The sequence below is a fragment of the Lemur catta genome, chromosome 1 (assembly GCF_020740605.2).
Source record: "Lemur catta isolate mLemCat1 chromosome 1, mLemCat1.pri, whole genome shotgun sequence".
Taxonomy (NCBI): domain Eukaryota; kingdom Metazoa; phylum Chordata; class Mammalia; order Primates; family Lemuridae; genus Lemur; species Lemur catta.
Window position 1 is genome coordinate 189,732,469 of NC_059128.1, and position 22,128 is coordinate 189,754,596.

At 36.5% G+C, this 22,128-nt stretch overlaps 1 protein-coding gene and 1 pseudogene across 2 annotated transcripts in view; both read left to right on the top strand.

The window, feature by feature from the left end:
- Positions 1-22,128, top strand: part of PPM1L (protein phosphatase, Mg2+/Mn2+ dependent 1L) — a 263,673-nt gene that overhangs the window by 67,452 nt on the left and 174,093 nt on the right. The gene's annotated exons all lie outside the window — the stretch shown is intronic.
- The window catches only part of LOC123643216, a 72,832-nt pseudogene that overhangs the window by 12,283 nt on the left and 38,421 nt on the right, over positions 1-22,128 (top strand).

Below are 22,128 nucleotides of genomic sequence, written 5' to 3' on the forward strand. Positions count from 1 at the left end.
GCTTGATAGGGTGGGGGACTCAGGCCAGGGAAGACTTCTCTGAGATGTCATTTAACTGGGCCTTGGGGTATGATGGAGATCAGAGAGAGAGAGAGAGAGAGAGAGAGAGAGAGAGAGGGAGGGAGAAAGGTGGTATGATGGAAGGGACTTTTGGGCAAAAGAGACAGCTTGAGGACAGGCGTGGAGCTGAGAAGATGCCTTGTGTATTCTTTGGAGTACAGGGAATCCAGTGTGGCTGGAATTGTAGAGGCATGCCTTGTTTTTAATTTTATGAGTTATAAAACAATATATAAAAATAATGTTAATATATTTTTAAACTTATATTTTAAAATGATTGTAGATTCACAGGAAGTTGCAGAAATAGTACATAGATTCTCTTGAACTCTTCACTAAACCTCTGCAAGTGATTATGAGTCACTGTAGTAAAATATTAAAACCAAGATATTAGCACTGGTACAATGCTGTTAACTAGACTACACATTCAGTAGTACATTTACACTCAGTTTTTACCAGTTTTTACTTGCAATCATTTGTGTGTGTGTGTGTGTGTGTGTGCGTGTGTGTAGTTCCATCACCACAAAGAAACTCCCTTGTACTCTTCCAATTATATTCATACCCCCTCTCCATGCCTGGCCCTACTGGAGGGCAACCACTAATCTTTCCTCCATATCTATAGTTTTGTCATTTTGAGAATGTTATTAAATAGAATAATATAGTATGTAATCTTGGAGTTTGGCTTTTTTTTTCCACTAAACATAATACCCTTGAGATCCATCCAAGTTGTTTCTTTTTGTTTCTGAATAGTATTCCATTGTATGGATGTGCCATAGTATGTTTAGCCATTCACCCATTGAGGGACATTTAGGATATTTCTAGTGTTGGATTATTATGAATAATGCTGTCATGAACATTCATGTACAGGTTTTTATGTGAACATAAATTTTCCTTTCTCTGGGGTAAATGACCAAAAAGTACAATTGTCAGGTCATAAGGTAAGTACATGTTTTAGTTTTATAAGAAAGTGCCAAAATCTTTTACAGAGTAGGGTTTTGAGTGTTTGGGAGGAATCCTGATTCCATGATGTGCTTGTAGTTCGTTTCAGACATGGATTTGAATCCTGCTCTGAAAGCCCAGTGTACAGTGGTCAGTTCCTTGCCTGTAAGCAAGTCCGGTATCCATATCTCATTGTGCTTTCAGTATTCTTTGTAGTGGGTCTTGCATCCTTACTGAGATTGTGATCTGCAAGAGCCAGTCTTGGGGCTGGAAGTGGTGGTGTAGTCAAAGAGACACAGACAAGAAGCTACAAAGTACTTTCAGAATAACCCAAGTTTTTTACTTTTGTTTCTAAAATAACATGAAGGAAATAACATAGCTTACATCAATATTTCATATACGTTCCCCTCTTTCCTCCCAATCCAGCTGCCCTCACACCCATAGTTCTTTTATTCCCCTTTTCCAGAATACTCCTCCATCATACATGCATTTTATTCCTCCTCACCTGCCATACCCTCTTGCCAATTGATCTCTTATTTTGTCCCATTTCTCTCTACCACAGACTCCTCCTAAGAATTTCTTCTTCTTATTTTTGCCTTTGTAATCTGCTGACTATATCCTTATTCCTAGCCCCACCACTTGGTCAGTTCTGCATCACAGAAGCTAGTTTAGCAATGTATTATCATGGATGTGAATATATTTTTATTTGAGTAGGGAATACAAGCAGGATTCCAATAGTCTCTTTCTAAAAGCATTTGTTAAGAGGCAAGTCCTTTCTCCCAAATATTCATCCTGTTTGGAGCATTTCTGCCCTTCCACTAAATCACAGTAATATTATCCAGGGGATATTTATGGAGGAAAACTCAAATTTGCTTTTTAAATACATCCCTTAAATTCTTATCCTTCTCTGTTCTGGCCAGAAATCAATGTGTCTATCTTTTCTAGGCCAGCTAACATTTGAGTACTGAAATATCTCTCCAGGTATCTTATTAGTTAGAAATACATGATTGGCTCTAACTCTGACAGACAGGAAGTCTGTTGCTCACAAGCAGTCATCCCAAGGAAACAAAGCTCTGAAGGTTTCCAGATATATTTTTAAGAAGTAGGAAGCTGCTCTTGAATTTATTACTTTTCTTTGGAAGGAAATAAAAAAGAGAGAGCTCAGCATTATGAATGCGAGACAGGGGACTTGGGAGCCTTCCGCTCTAGTACTGATCTTGTAGCTCTCTAGCAGGGAGTGTGTGCCTTTGAGCAAGTCATGTTACCTGATTTTCATCATCTGTAAAATGTAGGGCCTGGATTGAGTGTTCTCAAACTCTAAAATTTTGGTATCAGTGATCCACAGATACAGAGAAGCTAACTGAGTTGCTTAAAGTCACATGATTCACCCATGGCAGAGCCAGCACTCAAACTCTAGTGCACTCCACCCTCTTCCCCCATCTAGGCCCCTGTAGCACCTGCCTTGTGTATGGGTGGTTGATTAGCTGAGTGGAGGCTGGACACCTTCTATGCTTTCTGAATGGACTCCTCATTAATCCTTTTTTAGTCAACCAAGCAGTATTGGTTATTACCATATGCATTCCAAGAATTTTTAGGTTCTGTAGACTGGTTGGTTTCCTTTTTGACCTGTCAGTGAATTTTTATCAGTCTTATGCGATAAGAATTGTGGAAACCCTAAATGATGTTATCTAAAACCTTAATGCAAATTGGTATTCCTCTTCTGTTCTTAAAGAGATATTAGCTCCACTGGAGGAAAAAGACACAAATGCTTACTTCATATTAAAAAGTCAACTGTCTTACCTTATAATCTAAAGCAGTATTTTCCACGTTAAACTAGTTGAGTTCTGCCTTGACGTTTTTTTACTGAGTGCCACACCTCCTGTTATTTCCTTAACATTCTTCTTTAAATTGACTTACTTTATTTTACTTAAACATATGTTAAAAGTTTAATAACTGTGAATTCATAGGTTGATTTATTTCATTATATCGTTTCCACTGCACCTTAAAGTAATTATATATAAAGAAGGCTTTCTTGTACCATCTAAAACCTTCTCATGTGTACCTAGTATGCTTTGGAAAACTTTGCATGAGACCATCTGGTCTATTGGTTGAATGGCAAGACAAGGGAAAAATAAAAAAAAATAAATCAAAATGATACTGTTATAAGCGTATAAATTATATGGATAATAAATGAGAATTGAAACATAAGTTTGTAAAGACAAATAAATGAATTTCCTTGACTTCAAACCCCTGTTATTGTCAAGACAAAGTTGTGCATGTGAACAGGGAAGTGTAACAAAATGACATTCCATTCTGGGGCTTAAATGCTTGCCCTCCCTTCTTTCTTTATGACTCTTGCTTCACTGAATAGCTCTGGGGTCATAAGACCATACAGATGTAAATGCTCTGCTGTACATCTTGTCAAGAAAGCCAGTCTTTGTGTCAGGGAGAGGAATGCTTGTCCTTGTAGGAAGGTAAAACAGTCAGAATCAAATGAGATTAGGTTCAGATTTTCAAGCTAGGGCAGGACCTTTGGAGGTCAGAAAACAGATAAAAGGTAACAGGAGAGCATGGTTAAAAGGAAGAGCTTGGGTAGGGCTGCTTCGTGGGTGTGTGACTTGTGTGGTCGCACAGGTTCCCATGCTTAGAGGGGCCTGTACTTGGTTTAATGCTTTGCTGTCATTTGTCTTGAAATTCTTAATAATTTTTGGACAAGCCATCCTGCATTTTTATTTTGCACTGGCCTTGCAAATTATGTAGCCAGCCCTTGGTGTGGGGTAGGGAGATGCTTATGGAAAACTTTGTCATTTAGGTTCATGGGGTAGAACTGGAAGAGTGAGGACTAGGTAATAAGTTGCAAAAAAGGAGAAAATTTCAGCTACTAACTGGTGGTGTCTCTTCTGATTGACCTTAGCTCATAGAATAAAGCAGCAGTCCCCAACCTTTTTGGCACCAGGGACCAGTTTCATGGAAGACAGTTTTTCCATGGATGGGATGGGTGGTGGATGGGAGGGTGGGGAGCTCTGGTGGTGGTGATGCCACCTGTGAGGAGCGGCTGCGGCCCGGTTCCTAACAGGCCATGGACTGGTGCTGGTCTGCGGCCCAGGGGTTGGAGACTGCAGGATTAAAGGATTCAGTGTTAGACTCCAGAATTCCTTTTGCCTTAAACTCCTAGGCTGGCTGGCTGCCTTCCTTCCACAGTTATAGGGTAGTAGAGGAAACGGCAAATTATACATAAAGAACTTGGGCAATGCAATGAACTGACCCCCGAGAACTTGAAAAAATTATGTAATAAGATTGTTCTATATCTGAAGGTTTCCAGATATATTTTTAAGAAGTAAGAACTGCTCTTGAATTTATTACTTTTCTTTGGAAGGAAATAAAAAAGAGAGAGCTCAGCATTATGAATGCGAGGCAGGAGACTTGGGAGTCTTCTGCTCCCAAGTTAAATTGTAAAATCAACCCACAGTGGATTAAATAGGGGCTGGCATGTAAACGGCCACCAAAGGTGGCTATAAGACAACAGAGAATGGTGGGCAGTGGGGATGGTGGTGGGCACCTGAGGAAGCATGGCATGTTTAAAGGGAAAGCTGTATTCAGGTTCAGCCTGTTATTGCCAAATTATGTTCATCCATGTCATTGCCTTATGTGGCTAAAAACTTTCCAGGTTTTTTAGAAGTAGCTGGAAATCTAGATTTTTGACTGTGTCATTTTTAAATTTAAAAAATAACTATGTGGACTAACTAAAATATGTGTAAGTTGAATTCATTTTAATCCGTAAGTAGCTGGAAATCTAGATTTTTGACTGTGTCATTTTTAAATTTAAAAAATAACTATGTGGACTAACTAAAATATGTGTAAGTTGAATTCATTTTAATCCGTAAGCAGACTTTTTAAAGAATGCAATGAAATTGAGGTATTTCTGGAATTCTCCTGGGGGAGTGGTGTGTGTCTAGTCAGTTTGGGGAAATTTTTAATGAATCCTAGTTTGCGTTGGGTTTCATAAGACTTACCTGAGACTTCTGGAACCCACAGGAAGGGGTTATGACCATTTGCTCACTAGGTATTATATTTGTCAGGGTTCTCCAGAGAGACAGACCAATAGCATATGAATAGAGCTATTGATATGGATATAGATATATGAGAGGGGATTTATTAGGGAAATTGGCTCACATGATTATGGTGGCTAAATCCCATGATAGGCCATATACAAGCCTGAGAACTAGGAGAGCCAGTGGCGTGGCTCAGTCCAAGTCTGAAGGCCTGAGAACCAGGGAAACTGATGGTGTAACTCTTAGTCTGAGGCCTAAGGCCTGAGAAGCTGGGGGTGCCATGGTGCAAGTCCCAGAATCCAAAGGCCAGAGAACCTGGAGTTCTGATGTCCAAGGGCAGGAGAAGATGGGTATCCTGGCTCCAGGAGAGAGAGAGAGAGAGAGAGAGGGAGAGAGAATTTGCCTTTCCTCTGCTTTTTTGTTCTGTCCGGGCCCTTAGCCTATTAGATGGTGCCCACCCACATTGGGTGAAGGAGGATCTTCCTTACTCAATCTACTGATTTAAATGCCAATGTCTTCCAGAAACAGCCTCACAGACATACCCAGAAATAATACTTTGCCAACTATCTGGGTATCTCTTAATCCAGTCAAGTTAATACCTGAAATTAACCATCACAGTACCTGAACCTGGAATTGTCTCAGCATGGACCCCAGGGCAGAAGTGGAACCTGGAAATCTGGGATTGGGAATTGGGGTCTATGTATTGTGAGTCAGCATGGAATTGCCAGAGTCCAAGACTTCTTTTATCTGTATATTTCCTCTCTTGATAGCTTACTTCTTAAAAAGGAACTTGGAAAGTTGCTTATTAAGACCGATTCCAGAACCCAGCCCTAGTTTCACAGATAGGACTCAATGAACACAGTGGTTAAATCTCTATAGAGATTTTTTTTCAGAGGATGAAAGTTCAGATGATAGAGTAAAATGAATTTATAGACACTCATGTCACTTTCTTTGATTCTAGAATAACGAAAATGAATGCAGGACTGCATTCCGAATGTGAAATGGTGATTGTTAGTACGACCCAATTGTGTATTTTCAGTGTGTAATGACAACATTGAGAGGAAAATTGATTAGTATTTTTAAAACAGCGGGAAAATTGTTTCTGCCCAAACATTGATTAGTCTTTGAATGGGTTTTCTTATAATCCTTTTCTTCCATAGACTGCAGGGTGCAGCACAGTTATATTTTATGTAGAGTCAAGCAGCGAAACCTACTTGCTGCAATTAAACTTATTGCTGCTTTTTACAGCAGGTGCAAATAGCTTTGTCTTCAGTAGTTACACTTTCCTGGCTTAATAATACAAAAAGACTTCTTTGTTTTATTTTGATCGAAGAGACTATTGTCTTATATGAAATGTGGAAACAATGAAATAGTGAATTTTTCTGATAATATATATATTCCTCCCTTTGTCTTATGATAGCAATTTGTTTAGCATCCTTGCGTGTTTGCTTTAAAGTCCTATTAGCTGAAGCTCAGGTAACATTAGTTTGTCCCTGGTTAGATGTTATATAAACTATAGGAATAAAGAAGATTATTACACCCATCCCCTCCCCCCCTCACATCTGCCTGACACCCGATTAATGTTATTCCTGAATGTGCTCTTAGGTGATGATCAGTGAAACCAATTTGCTGGTGAGTACATGTGGTGCCTATTTTTCCATTCTTGGGATACTTCACTTAGTAGAATGGGTTCCAACTCTATCCAGGAGAACATACTAAATAATATTTAAAAAAAAAAAAGAAGATTGAAGTCCTTACCCTCAGGGAACTTATCTATTTAAGGAGTTAAGACATAGAACTAAGATAAATAAATATTAGCATAAGAGAGTTTATGATGGGCTCCAATTGAGTGGTTTAGAATATTACGTAACTGGTATAGGATTTTAGAGGGAGAGACATTTTGTATGTATCTTGAGATAGTTGGGAAGACTCCTGCAAGAACTGGGACTTAAGCTGGTCCCTGGAGATGGGAAGTATTTATCCAGGTGGAGAAGGGTAGGAGAGATGCTGGTGGCATTAGCCGAGGTGGCTAAGCCAGAATGTGCCTGCTTTTTCAACAATGAGTAGACCTGTATGCTTGTAATAGAGGATTCATGAAGGGGAATAATGAATAATGGGAAATAAAGCTGGAGAGGTAGATTGAATTCAAATTGGAAAGGGCTTTGAATGTCAGGCAAGGGAATTTGGACTTTATTCTGCAGAAAATGGATAAACAGTGAAGCTTCTTGAATAGGAATAAGTAGAAAATTTAAGAAATGGCTTTGTATTTTAGTTAGAGTAGAAACAGCACACAGCTCTAAACCCATGCCTTATGATGGAAGATAAGGGTGAAAAAAAACTCTGTGCAAGCTGTCTTCACTTCTGACCGGGGTGTAGATAGCTGCTTTAATTTTTATTCTTCCTTTCATTTTTCCTTTACTCTTTTAAGGCTTGTATTAAACCTTTTTTTGCCCTGTCTTAATATGCATTAAATCAAATTTGACCTTCCTTACTGTGTGATAGTTGAATACCCAAAGCTATTTTCAGTTGTTCCAGATTGTCACAGGGTTTGATGTCTAGGTGCCAACTGCAAGGGCCAAACCTGGCCTGTGGAGGATTGTTTTTAAAATCTGATTCTAAATTAAGCACTTTGGGACAGTAAAAATGAGATGTGGCCTAGTTCTAACTCACCATTTAGCTAAAAGTATATGTATTTTTTTCTCTGCCTAAATGTTTGTTTGGCTCTTTCAGACCCAAAAGGCATATGACTTAGAGCCAAGAATATTTAGATTTCCCTTTATTCTTCCATTTTTTCCAGAGTTGTTTTTGACTTCTACTATACTTAAAAAGGAATTTCTCCAAATATAATTTTTGATTGGGGGGGGATTGTTTCTAATTTCTGGTCCTCCTCCCATCCTATATCTACAAATTATTAAAATCAAATTTAATTTTTTTTGAAGTATGAGCTATTGATATGATTTATTTATTTATTTAATTTTTTTTATTTCAGCGTATTACAAATGTTTAGGTTACATATATTGCCTTTGCCCCACCCAAGTCAGAGCTTCAGGTGTGTCCATCCCTCAGACAGTGTGCACCGCACCCATTAGGTGTGTATATACCCATCCCCTCGTCCCCTATTGATAGGATTTAGACTTTTAAATGTTTAAAATTAAGTTCTAAACAATTGTGTCCATATTAGCAACAGGAATTGTGGTTATAGGGAAATAAAGCATAGTGCTTTAGAGCCAGAAAAACCTGGTTTCGAATTCTCCCTTTGCCACTCACTACCTGGGTGACTTGAGTGTATTACCGTGACTGCTTGTCATGTTTCTGAGTTCCATGGGTAAAACTTAAAGCAAATTCTTTTCTCTCTATTTAAGTGGACTTTATTCTAAGGCTTACAGTGATGGAGTATGGATAAAAACACAAATAGACTTTTCAGGGTATCCCTTAGGCCACAGACCTTCTGAGACCTGCTGAGATACAGAGGAGAGAGGAAATGGTGAGTCCCAGGGCAAAAAGGGCAGTTGAGGTTCTAGGCTCTTAGCCTTTCTGAGCCTCAGCGTCGTCATCTTTAAAATGGAGAATAATGTTTACCTTACAGCGTTGTTATGGAGATAAGAAAAGATAATTTAGCACAGTGCCAGGCCTATATTAGCCACTCAGTAAAATAGTAGCTGTTATTATTGTTGGGTGGTGGGATTTGGATTGGTTTAATTTAATTTGTTTTTTTTCATCTGTGCCACTTGCTTTGCTGTATTTTATTTCCTTTCTTACCACTCCGGAGTATGTGGATTTGTTCAGAGCTTAGGATTCTTGAGCCAAGAGAAAGAAAAGAAACAAAGGTGACAAAATACCAAAAGTAAACCTTAGGAATCAGTAGTCTTTTAAGGTGCTCAAAAACTACTATGTGATACTTATACTGTCATCCCATTGGCTAAAACTTAGTCACATGGCTGCAGGAGAGGCTGAGAAATACAGTCTTCTCTCTGGGTGGCTATTATTATGGAAGAGGGGAAAATCAGGTTTTGATGGATAACCGACACTCTCTGCCAAGGCATTCAGTATGCTTCTGTGACTTTGGCTAGTGTCTTCATGGAAACAAAACCAATTATGATGTTTTTTTCCAAGGATATATAATCATCTGAAATATTATGTATATATTTCCATTTCACTGATAACCTTTTTAAAAATTTTATTGATACATAATAGTTATACCGACTGATATTCTTAATGTAGAATATTTTACTCTCAGTTTTTAATCTGCTCTGTAGCATTTTGACTTTCTCCTTAAAGAGGTTAAGATTTTATCCATATCATTCAGTATAGTATTACTGTTATTTCTTTTTATAGTAGCGAGGTCTTAAAATTTGGGATCTTATCCTTTAAACAGTCTCATCTGAAGCCTCAACTTACATAAAGGTTTGTGCCAGTTTCTGCTTTGTAGTCACAGATAACTGTAGTGGTCATTACTTCTAAAATTCTAGGGGTCAGACTCCATAAAATATATACCAGAATCACAGTAACAGAAGTATTTAAAAACAATTATTACCTATTTGAAAATGTCCTTTTGTGTACTTAAACCTGATACTGTAAAAGCTCTTATCTGTTTTATCATCTATTTGGGTTCTTAAGTTGAATTAAATTTTTTTTTTTATTTTGAGATAATTGTGGATTCACATGCAGTTGTAAGAAATAATACAGAGAGATCCCATGTACACTTCACCTAGTTTTCCCCAGTGGTAGCATCTTGCATAACTATAGTACAATATCACAATCAGGAAATTGACTTTGCTATGATCCACATTGCTTATTCAGATTTCACCTGTTTTACATGCACTTACATGTGTGTGTGTGTGTGTGTGTAGTTCTATGCAATTTTATCACGTGTATAGATTCATGTGATCACCACAATTAGATTCAGAATACTTTCATCAATGCTAGGCTCCTTTGTGTTACCCTTTTTAGCCACAGCCACCTCTGTCCTTGTCCCCACCCTAACCACTGGCAACCACTAATCCGTTCTCTATCTTTGCCATTTTAAGAATGTTATATCAATGGAATCCAATAGTATATTATCTTTCTTTTTTTTTCCTTTTTTTTCTGGTAAACGTTTGGGCCTAGGGACCACTGCTTAAGTCTAAGTCATTCATCATAGAGAGGACGAAACACAGCTAATCTTCCAGGATGTAGATATCTCTCTACCTCACAGCGATGTTTATGAAAATACATACATCTGATATTTATGGTTGTCTTGATTTTACTTGAAATTTTTGTCGAGATAATTGTATATGTAAGCTTTTGAAGTTGCCTTTTTTTTACTCAGCATAATTCCAATCAGATCCATCTGAGTTGTAGCATGTATCAATAGTTCATTCCTTTTTATTACTGAGTTGTATTCCATGGTTTGGATGTGCTATACTTTGTTTATTCATTCAGCCATCGAAGGACATTTGGATTGTTTTCAGTTTTTGGCTGTTTCAAATAAAGCTGCTATGAGTATTACTGTACAGGCTTTTGTGTGAACATAGTTTTCTTTTCTGTGGGTTAAATACCCAAGAGTACAATTGCTAGATCATGTGAGAAGCATGTGTTTAATTTTGTAAGAAACTGCCTTACTCTTTTCCAGAGTGTCTGTACCATTTTGCATTCTCACCAGCAAAGTATGAGTGATTTAGTTTTTCTGCATTCTTTGAATTCAGCATTGATGTTATGACTATGTATATATTTTTAACTTTAGCTAGTCTAATTAAGTATATAGTGATATCTCATTGTAATTTTAATTTGCATTTCCCTAATGGACAATTATGTTAACATCTTTTTGTGTGCTTATTTGCCATATATCCTCTTGGGTGAAATGTTTTTTCGTGTCTTTTGCCTGTTTTCTAATTGGATTGTTTGTTTCTTTGCTGCTGAGTTTTGAGAGGGTTTTTCTTTTAATTTATGTTTTAAATACTTGTCCTTTGTCAAATATCTGGTTTGCAAGTCTTTTCTTGCAGTCTGTAGATTATTTTTCCATCCTCTTCACATGTCTTCTGCAGAGCAAAAGCTTTTGATTTTAATGAGGTCTAGCTTATCAGGTTTTGCTTTTTATGGATTATGCTGTCAATGTCAAGTCTAAGAACACTTTGTCTAGCCCTAGATTATGAAGATTTTTTACTATGATTTTTAAGCAACTTCATTGAAACATAATTCACATACTAAACAACTTACCAATATAAAGTGTACAATTCAATGGTTTTTAGTTTTGTTCACAGAGTTGTGCAACCATCACCTTGATCAATTTTAGGACATCTTCACTACACCAAAAAGTAGGCTTGTACCATTTAGCAGTCACTCTGCATTTCTCCTTATCTTCCCTGTCCTGTAGCCTAGAAAACCACTAGTCTACTTTCTATCTCCATAGATTTGCTTATTCTGGACATTTTATAGAAATGGAATCATACAGTATGTGATCTTCTCTGGCTGATTTCTTTCACTTGCATAATATTTTTACAGTTCATCCATGTTATAGCATATATCAACATTTCATTCCTTTTTATTGCAGAATAATATTCCATTGCTTTGTTTATCCATTCATTAATTGATAGACATTCGGATTAGCTCTACTTTTTGGCTATTATGAATAATGATGCTATGAACATTTATGTACAATTTTTGTGTGGACATGTTTTCTATATATCCAATATATATACATAAAAAATATGGTATATATTCTTTGGAGAAATGCCTATTCAGATCCTTTGCCCATTTTTGAGTTTTAACTTTTTTATTATTGAGTTGTAAGAGTTTTTTGTATATTCTGGACATAAGGATTTTATCAGATATATGATTTACAAACTTTTAAAATCTTTGGGTTATCTTTCCACCTTCTTTATGGTGTCATTTGCAGCATAAAAGTTTTTAGTTTTGATGAAGCCCAATTTGTCTATTTATTAATTAATTTTTTTTGTCTTGTGTGTGCTTTTGGTGTTGTATCTAAGAACAACCCAAGGTCATAATTTTACTCCAATGTTTTCTTTTAAGAGTTTTATACTTTTCACTCTTACATTTAGGACCTATATCCATTTTGAGTTGATTTTGTGTATGATGTAAAGATTTCTTATGATTTTTTCTAAAGTTTTATAGCTTTACATTTTAAATTTAAATCTGTGATCTGAGTTGATTTTTATAAAAGGTATGTTAATTGTGCCAATATCATTTGTTGAACTTAAACTGAATTTTTAGGTTGAAATCAGTCAGACTTCAAGTTAATTTTTCTTCTGAGAAAGAAGTGCATTTGAGAAGGCTTTATTTAGGCTTTAAAGAAGAAAATTAAATAGGATGTACAGGTATCAAGAAGCTAATAAGTAGGTGTACCACTTCAGTTTTTCCAACTGCAAAAAGAATTTAGTACTTATTTCTTGCCAAAATAAAAATATGAGGATTAAAATCAGAAATTCCAATTTCTTATTATAAAGGTACTTTATAATACCACTTAAAAGACTTACAAATACAATAGTATTTAATAAGATTACCTCACAATAAAGAAAATGGAAAGGAAGTTTCTAATTGAAGGTGAAAAAACATGTTTATTATTTTAAAAGTTCTGAAGTCCTCAAGCTAATGTAATGAACCACAATTAAAAAAAAACTTGGTTTTTCACATTTCAAGTCTTTTCGTCTGGAACTTTGTTCATTTATGACATGTGGTGAAGTCACATCTCATTAATAGAATATAAATTTTCCATGTGGTTTGCTGGCCTCTTAGCAGTTAGTTTGCTTTAAGACAAAATTATGTTTCAAAAAGTTTGGCCTTTCTGTCTTGGGAATCTCTGCAGATACTTATATTTGTTTTAAATTACACATTGTTTCGTAAGTTTTACAGTTATACTTTGTACCTTATTGTGTTCCTTTAAAAATGTGTATCATTAGGTTGCTAAATTTGAAAGATATATTTCAAAAAATGATTTTATTACATATGAGGTAAGCTTTTAAAAGTACAACAATCTCCTGTTATCTAGACTAGCTGAATAACTGAGAATTACCATATGTATCATAGATGGATCAACGGTTAAATTAATTGGTTAGTTGTAAAGTATATTTTGACAATGTTCATAATAATTTATGATGGTCTCGAAAAATGTTTTAACAGACATATAATCTTATAATTCATATACCATGAAATTCACCTTCCAAAGTGTACAATTTAGTGCTTTTTAGCATGTTCACGAAGTTGTGCAACTATCGTTACTATCTAATTCCAGTGTTATTATTTTGATTATTTGTCAGTTCCTTATGATTTATTTTTACTAGTTTTGTATATGTAGGCTACTTCAAAATAGATTTGAGGTGGTTTACAATAAGACATTCATTATAACAGGGCCAGTATGACATAAGAGATTAAAAATATTAGTAGAAAGGGAGGAATTAATATAGCAAAAACTCAAACTGAAATTAATATAGTATCACTATTAGGCAAAGCATGTCAATCTGAAACTCTGAACTGGTAGTGTTTTGTCATCTATCATGGTGCCAAAATTATTTTTCCTAAGAACTTATTTTTCCTAAAAACAAATCAAATCATACTTTTTTCCTCTTTAAGCTCCCTCTTGATTCTCACAGCCAAAAGTAATGTTAATGTTTGAGACTCATTCAAGGTCACATGTATTGAAACTGGTAGGTGGATATGGATGTGTTAGGGGGTATAAACATGGTGCATCTTCTTGTAGCATTGATTTTACCTAAAAAATTTAGAGAAAAATCAATATTTTATAGTAATTTGAAAATACTGCTTAGTATGAAAAGATAAAGAGTGGAATGCAGAATTCACATGAAATACAACATAAGACTTCAAATAAATGTTGTGCTTGATCTTAATTGATAAGAAGTATGATCTAAGGAACCCTTCCACCCTTCCTAGTACACTTTCTTTTTTTGCCAGTAGTGATTCTGCCTTGGAGATAACTGCAAAGTTCTGGCATACCAAACCAAGCAAACACACCCACAGACATACCAAGAGAAAAGAAATTCACAAACAAAACAACCTAACAACCCCCCAAACCCTACCTTCAAATCCTTAGATTGGTATAAAATCCCTTCATAGTATGCTAAACTTCTCACAGATCTGGACCAATATCAGGTCCTTTCTAGATTTTTTTTGCCTGGACTGTCCCCCTCCCCCACCCCAGCCTCTCAGATTTTCCCCTCCTTCTTCCAGTCTCAGCTCATGTGAAATTTCTGTATAGGTGTCCCCTACTGCTATGCTTCCTAGATCCTTTTGTCCTGCCTCTATTGCTAAAATTACCACAGTATATTATTATGGAATGGAGGGCAGTCTGATTAGGTAGAGAGAGAGGTGGTGACAGATGTATATTCTTCCATAATTATGGACTCCTCAAAAGTAGGGCTCATCTTTTATTCATGTTTACATCCCCGGTGCTTTGTATTGCTTCTGACACATAGTAGATATTTAATAAATGTTTTCTTGAATTAATGAATGAATTCTGAATGACAATAATTTGAGGAGTATAGCAGTGCAGATAATTTTGTTTATTTGGGCTTAGTGGATTTTTATTTTTTTGTATTTCAGGATAAATGGTATTTTTTGTACTTCTTATTCCCTCTTCAGTGCACTGCAGTAAGGCTTCTAGGACCCATCAGTGTACTGACATTGCTCTTGCTGGGTCAACAATGACCCAGTTTGCAAATCCAGTGGCTCTTTTATTTTATTGCTTTCTTTCTGGAGCTTTCTGCTGTATTTGACACTATTGTTACTTCTCCACCTTTGAAGCTCTTTTCTCTCTTTATTTCTGGAACACTACACTCTTCCACATGTCCTTCTATCAACCATCACATCTCCACAGGCTCCTCTTCCTCTAACTGAATCTTTAGTGTTTGTTGGTGTCCCCAGGTTCTGTCTTTGGCTCCTGCCCTTGTCTGTGCTGCACTGGGCATCTCCCTGTATACTCTCTCTGTGTCCTTTCTCTGACTGTAGTCCCCAGAGTCCTTAGTTCAGTCCTTGTGTGTGAGGATCCTTCTCATCTCTGCTGCTGCCTCCTTGACATTGCCACCAGAATAGTCCAAAGCTTCACAAACTTCACATGTCTAAAATGAATGAAATTCCTCTTCTTTCCTGCTAAACTAATTCTTCTAAATTCTCTCTCTCTCTCATTTGATGAAACCACACCATCTAACTCAGTTACTGAAGCTGGAAATCTGTCAGTCCTCTACAATCCCTCTTTATTACTTTCTCCTTCAAATTAACCATGAAGACCTCTTAATTTTTCCCTAGGTATTTTGCAAATTAATTTCATTATTCCAAAGCTACTGTCTTCTCTCTCCAGTACTGCTGCAAGGTGGAGGATGCATCTGGGGAGTGGAGAAATTGGCACCATCCAGCCCAGTGACTTCATTTTGAAACTCAGGATAGTAATTCAGGACTTAATCAGTTATATGGTCATATATTAAACATTAAATATGTGTGTTTACTGGTCCTGGCCTTTCCAGGATCGCTCTTTTTTTCAACTACACATGCATTATTTCTTGATTCATGCCTCTTAGTTTCCCTGCTGGCCTGCACTGCCCTAGAATTCTTTGGACTGCCCTAGACCTAGAAAGACTTGGGTGGTTTCCAGAGGCACATTAGGGAGTGTTCTCCAGACCTTCTCTCACATTCAGTATACTCTGCATCGGAGTAGCAGGCAGAGGAACATGATATGTCTAGGAGTTCTCTTTTTTTGTCCCAGAACTTGGGCTGGAATCAGGGTCTAATCAGGAAAAACAAACCATTTCTTCCCTTCCATACACTCACATCCAACTACTCGTATTTCACTTATGGCTACTAAAATACGTTGGTGTTTTTCCCACACCAGCCAACTCTCTGACACCAGCTAGGTGTCTTGTGACTTAACTCAATTCTGATGTTATCTACCTAGAGATAGCATCAGATCCCACAGGTTAAGGGCTCAGTCCCATAAGACTACCCCCACTTCAGACACCAATCACAAGTCCAGGTTGTCACCTTTTGCTTCTGACTGATTGGCTATAAATCAGAGGTTCCCACAAACCCCCTCCTTAGGTTTGATCATTTGCTAGAATGGCTCACAGAACTATATTTCTGTTTACTTGTTTATTATAAAGGATACAGCTCAGGAATAGCCAAATGAAAGAGATTCACAGGGCAAAGTATGGGGGACGTGTCCATGCCCTCTCTAGGCACACCACCTGCCAGCACCTCCATGTGTTCACCAATAGGGAAGCTCTCTGGACCCTGTCCTTTTGTATTTTTATGGAAGCTTCATTAAGTAGACATGAATGATCAAATTATTGGCCATTAGTGATTAAGTCAACCTCCAGTCCCACTTCCTTCCCAGGACTTTGGGGGCTAGGGCTGAAAGTCCCAACCCTCTAATCACATGGTTGGTCCGCCTGGCAACCAGCTCTTAATCTGTGGCTCTGTGTCATGACTCCCCTGCTGATTCCATGGGGGAAGGCGCTTAATTCACTTTAAGGAGGTTGCTTTTCTTGTCATTATTGTTGTTCTCCTTTGTCCTTTCCAATACTGGTCAAAGAATAATTTCCCCCTCCCCCGATCTTTCCTGCAAGGGTTTCCATCTCCCTTCAGTCCCCCAGTGTCCATCTCTCTCTAAGACATCCTTGCACATATTGTCATTTTACACATTTATTTTTATTTTCTTCCTCCTCCCGTCACAAAGGATTTGAAATATTATAATGCTGTAAAACCTGATAGGTGTTAAATTTTACTTATCTTGTAGATGGGATGTTTTTTAAAACAGGAGAGTGGGATGATGGGATCTCATTGTTTAGAAAACCAGAGGGGTAGTTCCTGCCATCAGATATGATTAAAAATTAAAGATAGTACCTGCTTCTGCTGAATCTGTATTTACTTAAGTAGATGTATTTTCGATTGTCTATTGCCTAGGGTTGAAAAAGGGCATCAAAGCAGTGATTCAGTTCTTTTTTGTTTGAAAAGTTGAGGGCTATGTCCAAACTTGAGGCCAAATTGTGGTGAAAATAGGTAATTTAAATGCCTTGTTTTTTAGAAGTAAATTACCTCTGCCAGTAGATTCCATAGCTGCTTGGCAAGGGTAATTTACTCCAGTAAAATGTTTTCCAGTTGAGGTAAATTATTCCATTTAGAAAGTAAAATCTTCATGGAAGAAGTAAACATTTTGTCTTTGAAAAGGAAGAATAGGTTATTAAAATATTGAAAGCATTTGTTGAACATCTAACCTTCAGTTCTGATAGGGAAAGAAAAGAGCGAAATTTGAGAGAACAGCACTTTTTATAAAGAGAATGTTTTGGGCTTAGTAGGAGAATTAGTTAGCTAGAGGGAAAGACCTAACACTTGAGGAATGAAGAGAGGCAAGCCAGGAAATGGGGAGGAAGGAGCAAAGTAAGAAGGTACCCGAGAAGCATCCTGCCATTATTCCTTAGAGTGAGCCGTTCTGGAGCCTGTATTCTCTCAGCCAAGACCTTCCATTCTCTCTCAAATATAAATCCTGGTTTTGCTCTTCATAGAGAATGAGTTCGTTGTTGTTTTTGACATGCTGATCTTTTTCCCTTAAGGAATAGATAATTAGGATTCTTTGATGAAGAAAAGGTCCTACGTTCTGTTTTATAGATAATCATTTTCTGAACCATCAAGTGTAATTCAGCTTCAGTCTTCGGGGCAAATGAAGATTAGTTAGGATGTATTAAACTCTGTGAATTTAATGTTCATGACAAGTGTTTCATAAAGGAGGATGCTGGCTATTATCCCTCCTTAGAAGGAAATTGTTGATAAGAAACCATTCTGAGAAGTAAGATTTATGGCAACATCGGAAGCTAGAGAAGCTGGGGCAGCTGAGCATCCAGGACAATCAGGACAACTGGGACTACTCAGTTTTTCTTGTGCAGTTTTTTGTCTTACAAAAACAAAAATTTTTGTATAGCAATTTTTGTATATACATTTTTGTGTAGCAATTAAGGAAAATATTTACTCATTAAAAGCAATCCTCTATTTTAATGAGGCATGTTAATTCCTGACAGAGATAGTTCAATGAAAAGATAGAGATGAGAAAACTTTTCCCCATTCTTGTCTTAGTATTTTTTTCCTCTCAAATAAAACCCTTACATTTGAATAATTTATTGATTCAGGACAGAGCAGTTGGTAATTTTATCTTGACCTCATTCATCCAAAGAAGCATATAACCCAAATACAAAAAGTCAGATTCTTATGCTGCAAAACCCAATATTATTTAAGTAAGTGCAGTTCATCCAGCTCATTCCTTTTAAACAAACTGGCTGAAAGGCTCGATTTTTCAATGACTGTATAGTCAGCAACTATGCTTTTAATACTGTGCTTTTCTACTTGTATTCTGTGGATGGTTGGTCATCTCTAAAGGTACTTCAGGTGGTTTACTGTAGAATTTATGTTTATAATACAACACTATGTTTTACTTCCTTCGGAATTCACCAAAAGCAGTGTCATTTCTCCATTTAACTGAAAATATATTCTTTAGGGTATTGTATTAGTTTCCTTTGCTGTTAAAACTTATCATAAACTTGGTGGCTTAAAACAATAGAAATTTATTCTCTCACAGTTCTGGAGGCCAGATTTTGGAATCAATGTCTTGGCAGGGCCCCACTCCCTACAAAAACTCTAGGGAAGCATCTGTTCCTTGCCTTTTCCAGTTTCTGGTGGCTTCTGGCATTCCTTGGCTTGTGGCTGCATGACTCCAGTCTCTGCCTCCGTGGTCACATTGCCTCCTCCTCTTTTGTCTGAAAATGTCCTCTGATTGCACTTAGGGTCCACCAGGATAATCCGGGATTAACTTTTCAAGATCCTTAATTTAATCACATTTGCCCCCCCCCCCATAGAAGGTAATAGTCACAGGTTCTGGGGATTAGAACATGGACATACCTTTTGGGGGGCCACCATTCAGCCTACTACAAATATTTTATTCCTTTTTATTGGTCCATAAGATTTAGAATATTCAGTCTACCTATTCCACCTGCATTAAGACTATATCATCATAATATCTCTAAAATCCTGAGTAGATCTAGATAGATCTAGGTGAAAATATAAACTTTTACCTTTCTCAGTAATCAACAATTTAAATTATTCATGCCATAGACTGTACCAGTCAAATACAAAATAGAAAATCTGAAAGGGAAGAGAAACCCAGTGTCATTTATAATTGACCATGGTCAACTATAAAGTGTAAAAATATTAAAATTATTAAAATATTAATAATAGTTTTTACCATTATTCATGCACCTGAAAAGTATTGGGTGGCAAGAAGTACATTTAGGTTATACTGCATGGGTGTTGAAAATAATTGAAAATAGTTGAAAATAGTTTATTCGGGGTTGAAATTTTATCAATGAAACAATCCATAAGGTACATACATTATGAGCAAGTTAGCAAGAATATTTTGATACAAAATATTTGTGAAACTGAAAGAAGTTTGCACTGGATTTGTCTCCAATTTAATTCATTTTTACAGATACCAACAAAATCTTTCTCCTTTTCATAGTATTCAGAAAGAAGAGAGCATATAATGTCAAACTATAATTAACCTTTCTCTATCTATAATTGGACTTTCCCAACACAAATGTGTATTTATATTCTAATCACAAATCCCCATATATCTGTTGCAGATAGCTGTTGTCAAGTTAGTGTGTACCCAACTACTAAAGTTTACTGGATTTTTGGGTATTGCGCAAGCATGCAAGGCAAGTAGTGCCAAGTTATTGAGAAAGTCACTCTTTCAAATCTTAGACTTGTCTGTTATGTGTAAACTACTTAGGTGTCTTGACCCCATTATGTGGTTCATTTAGTTTCAAAATGAAGACTGGGAAAGGTTATCCTTATTAGTTATGTTTACCTAAAATTCAGGGAACTTGTCTTAAAGGATTCAGAGCCAGTTGGTGTATCTCTGGAAACTGTCCTAAGACCCTTGGCTAGGTGGCGTTTTCCCAGTCCTTTTGTAAAGGGGTAAAGTTTACAAAGTAAGGTATTTTTAGGATATATCTGCCTGAGTGACACAAAGGGTGTATGTAGAGAACAATGAAAGATAAGGGTGGGACCATTCATTGAATCCTAATTATGAAAGGCCTTGAATACCAGGCTTAGAAGTTTAGATTTTCTTCTTTCTCTAATCCTCTCCCTCTCATTTAATCTTCCTCCTTATTTATTTTATTTTAGATGGCAGTGGATTTACTTAGATTATTTTTGTAGTTGATTATTCAATAGTATTTTCCTCTCTATAGTTTTAAACAAATTTCTGAAACTCCTTTCTGAGGGTGTATTTTGATGTTTGAGTCTAAATTTCTTATCCTTTACCTAGCCAAAAGCAACAAACAAAAAACTTGAGTTTTGAATTTTAAGTTTCTACCACTTTAAAAGAAAGAAGTTAATATTCCTGATGTCACACGTCTTTTAAAAAAATGCCTTTTGTTTCCAGGCAAAATATGGAAATTTTGCTTCCAAAAGGTCATGGTTTCTTCTTTCTAATTACATTCTTTAAAATTCTGACAGTGTGGGCCCTGAAAATTATACCACTGTAACTCTTAAATGTGCTTTTCATAAAATTCAACACATTTTATCTTTAGTCCCCAAAGTCCTTAGGACTTAAGCCATTATTCATAAAAACTAAAGGTTTACAATCAAGAAAACGGAATTCCTGCTTCACTACACACTGCAGTTATTTTGGCTGTGTTTCTGCTTAGATCATCCAGATCAGACTTTGTGACTAAGAGGTGTAAGATGGCTGCCTTAAAATATAGTGCAAAAACCAGTCATCTCTTTTCTTTTTGTCTTGCAACTGAGACCATATGGTTTTCTGAACTTCGTATATATAATAGTTCTGCTTTTGTGTGGACTGCATTTATTTATATTCTACTGCTTATTCATTTTTTCATTTTGAGTTCTATTCTATACCACTGTTGTGAATATAGAAATGCAAGGCATGATCCTTGCCCTTAAAGAGGTTAAAGGCTTGTGGGAGAAGCAGGCATAAAAACAAATAATTATAACCTAAAATAATAAATGCTATTATGGCAGTAAGACAAAGTCCGTCATGTGGCCTAAACTCTCTAGCCCACGTTCCTCAACTAATTATTTTCTTCTGTGGATTTTTCTCCTTGTCCCTTAACTTCTTTTTCAGATATTTGCATATACATATTGCTTGCTTACTCTTTTCTGCTTCCAGATTTCCCCATTTTGTGTGTGAAAGTCTTTTGCAGTGACTGCTTCCTTTCCTGACTCTTGGTAGCCCTCTCCAATATTCCAGCTTTGCTTTTAAATGTTAACAGAGAGAAAAATAATGCGTCTCATTATTTGTGAAACATTTATAATGTCTCAATTGATATTTAAAATGGCAGAGCCTGCTATTCTAAAAGGAAAATTATTCATACTATATAATGTGGACTATTTATAGAATATGGAATCGGGTGTGTGTGTATTTCTGTATATATGTATGTATGCAGTAAGTAAAGTAGTGCCTCCATTTTAGGATGAATAACTTTCAAAGTAGCTTCTAGTGTAATGAATCACAGTAGAGTCTTATCTTCTTATTTTTATGTTTGTTTTTATAATGAAAGGGAATATATTACCCTCAAAAAAGGGGGAAAAATATCTCTCTTTACTTCTTACTATGTTATATTTTAAGTAAAAAATAAAAAGCTTAGAAGAGTGTTCACTAAACAATGAAACACAGGTAAATAAAATCCAAGATTGTCTATGTAGGTGGTATTAATTTATCTGTTTAAATTCTGAATGAACTACTGAAAGCTTGAGATATAGTCCTAACTCCCTGACCTTGAGCAGTTCAGTTTCCCGATCTGTATAAGGGGTTGGTGTCTGCTCAGCTTCCTTTTCTCTATATTTTTGGAAGAGTTCCCACTTTCCCATTTTTGGTTCTCATTGTTCAGGTGGGTCCAACGCAGTCCACTCCCTTTATCCAGGGGTGCACATGTGACCCAGCCTAGGTCAATGAACCTCTGCCTCCCCTGGCCACTATGGTTAGTTAGGGTAGACAGGTGGCACAGACTGCATGGATCAGTAATCAACTTCTGGGCTTTGTCTGGAACTATTAAGGAGAAGATGCTTACTT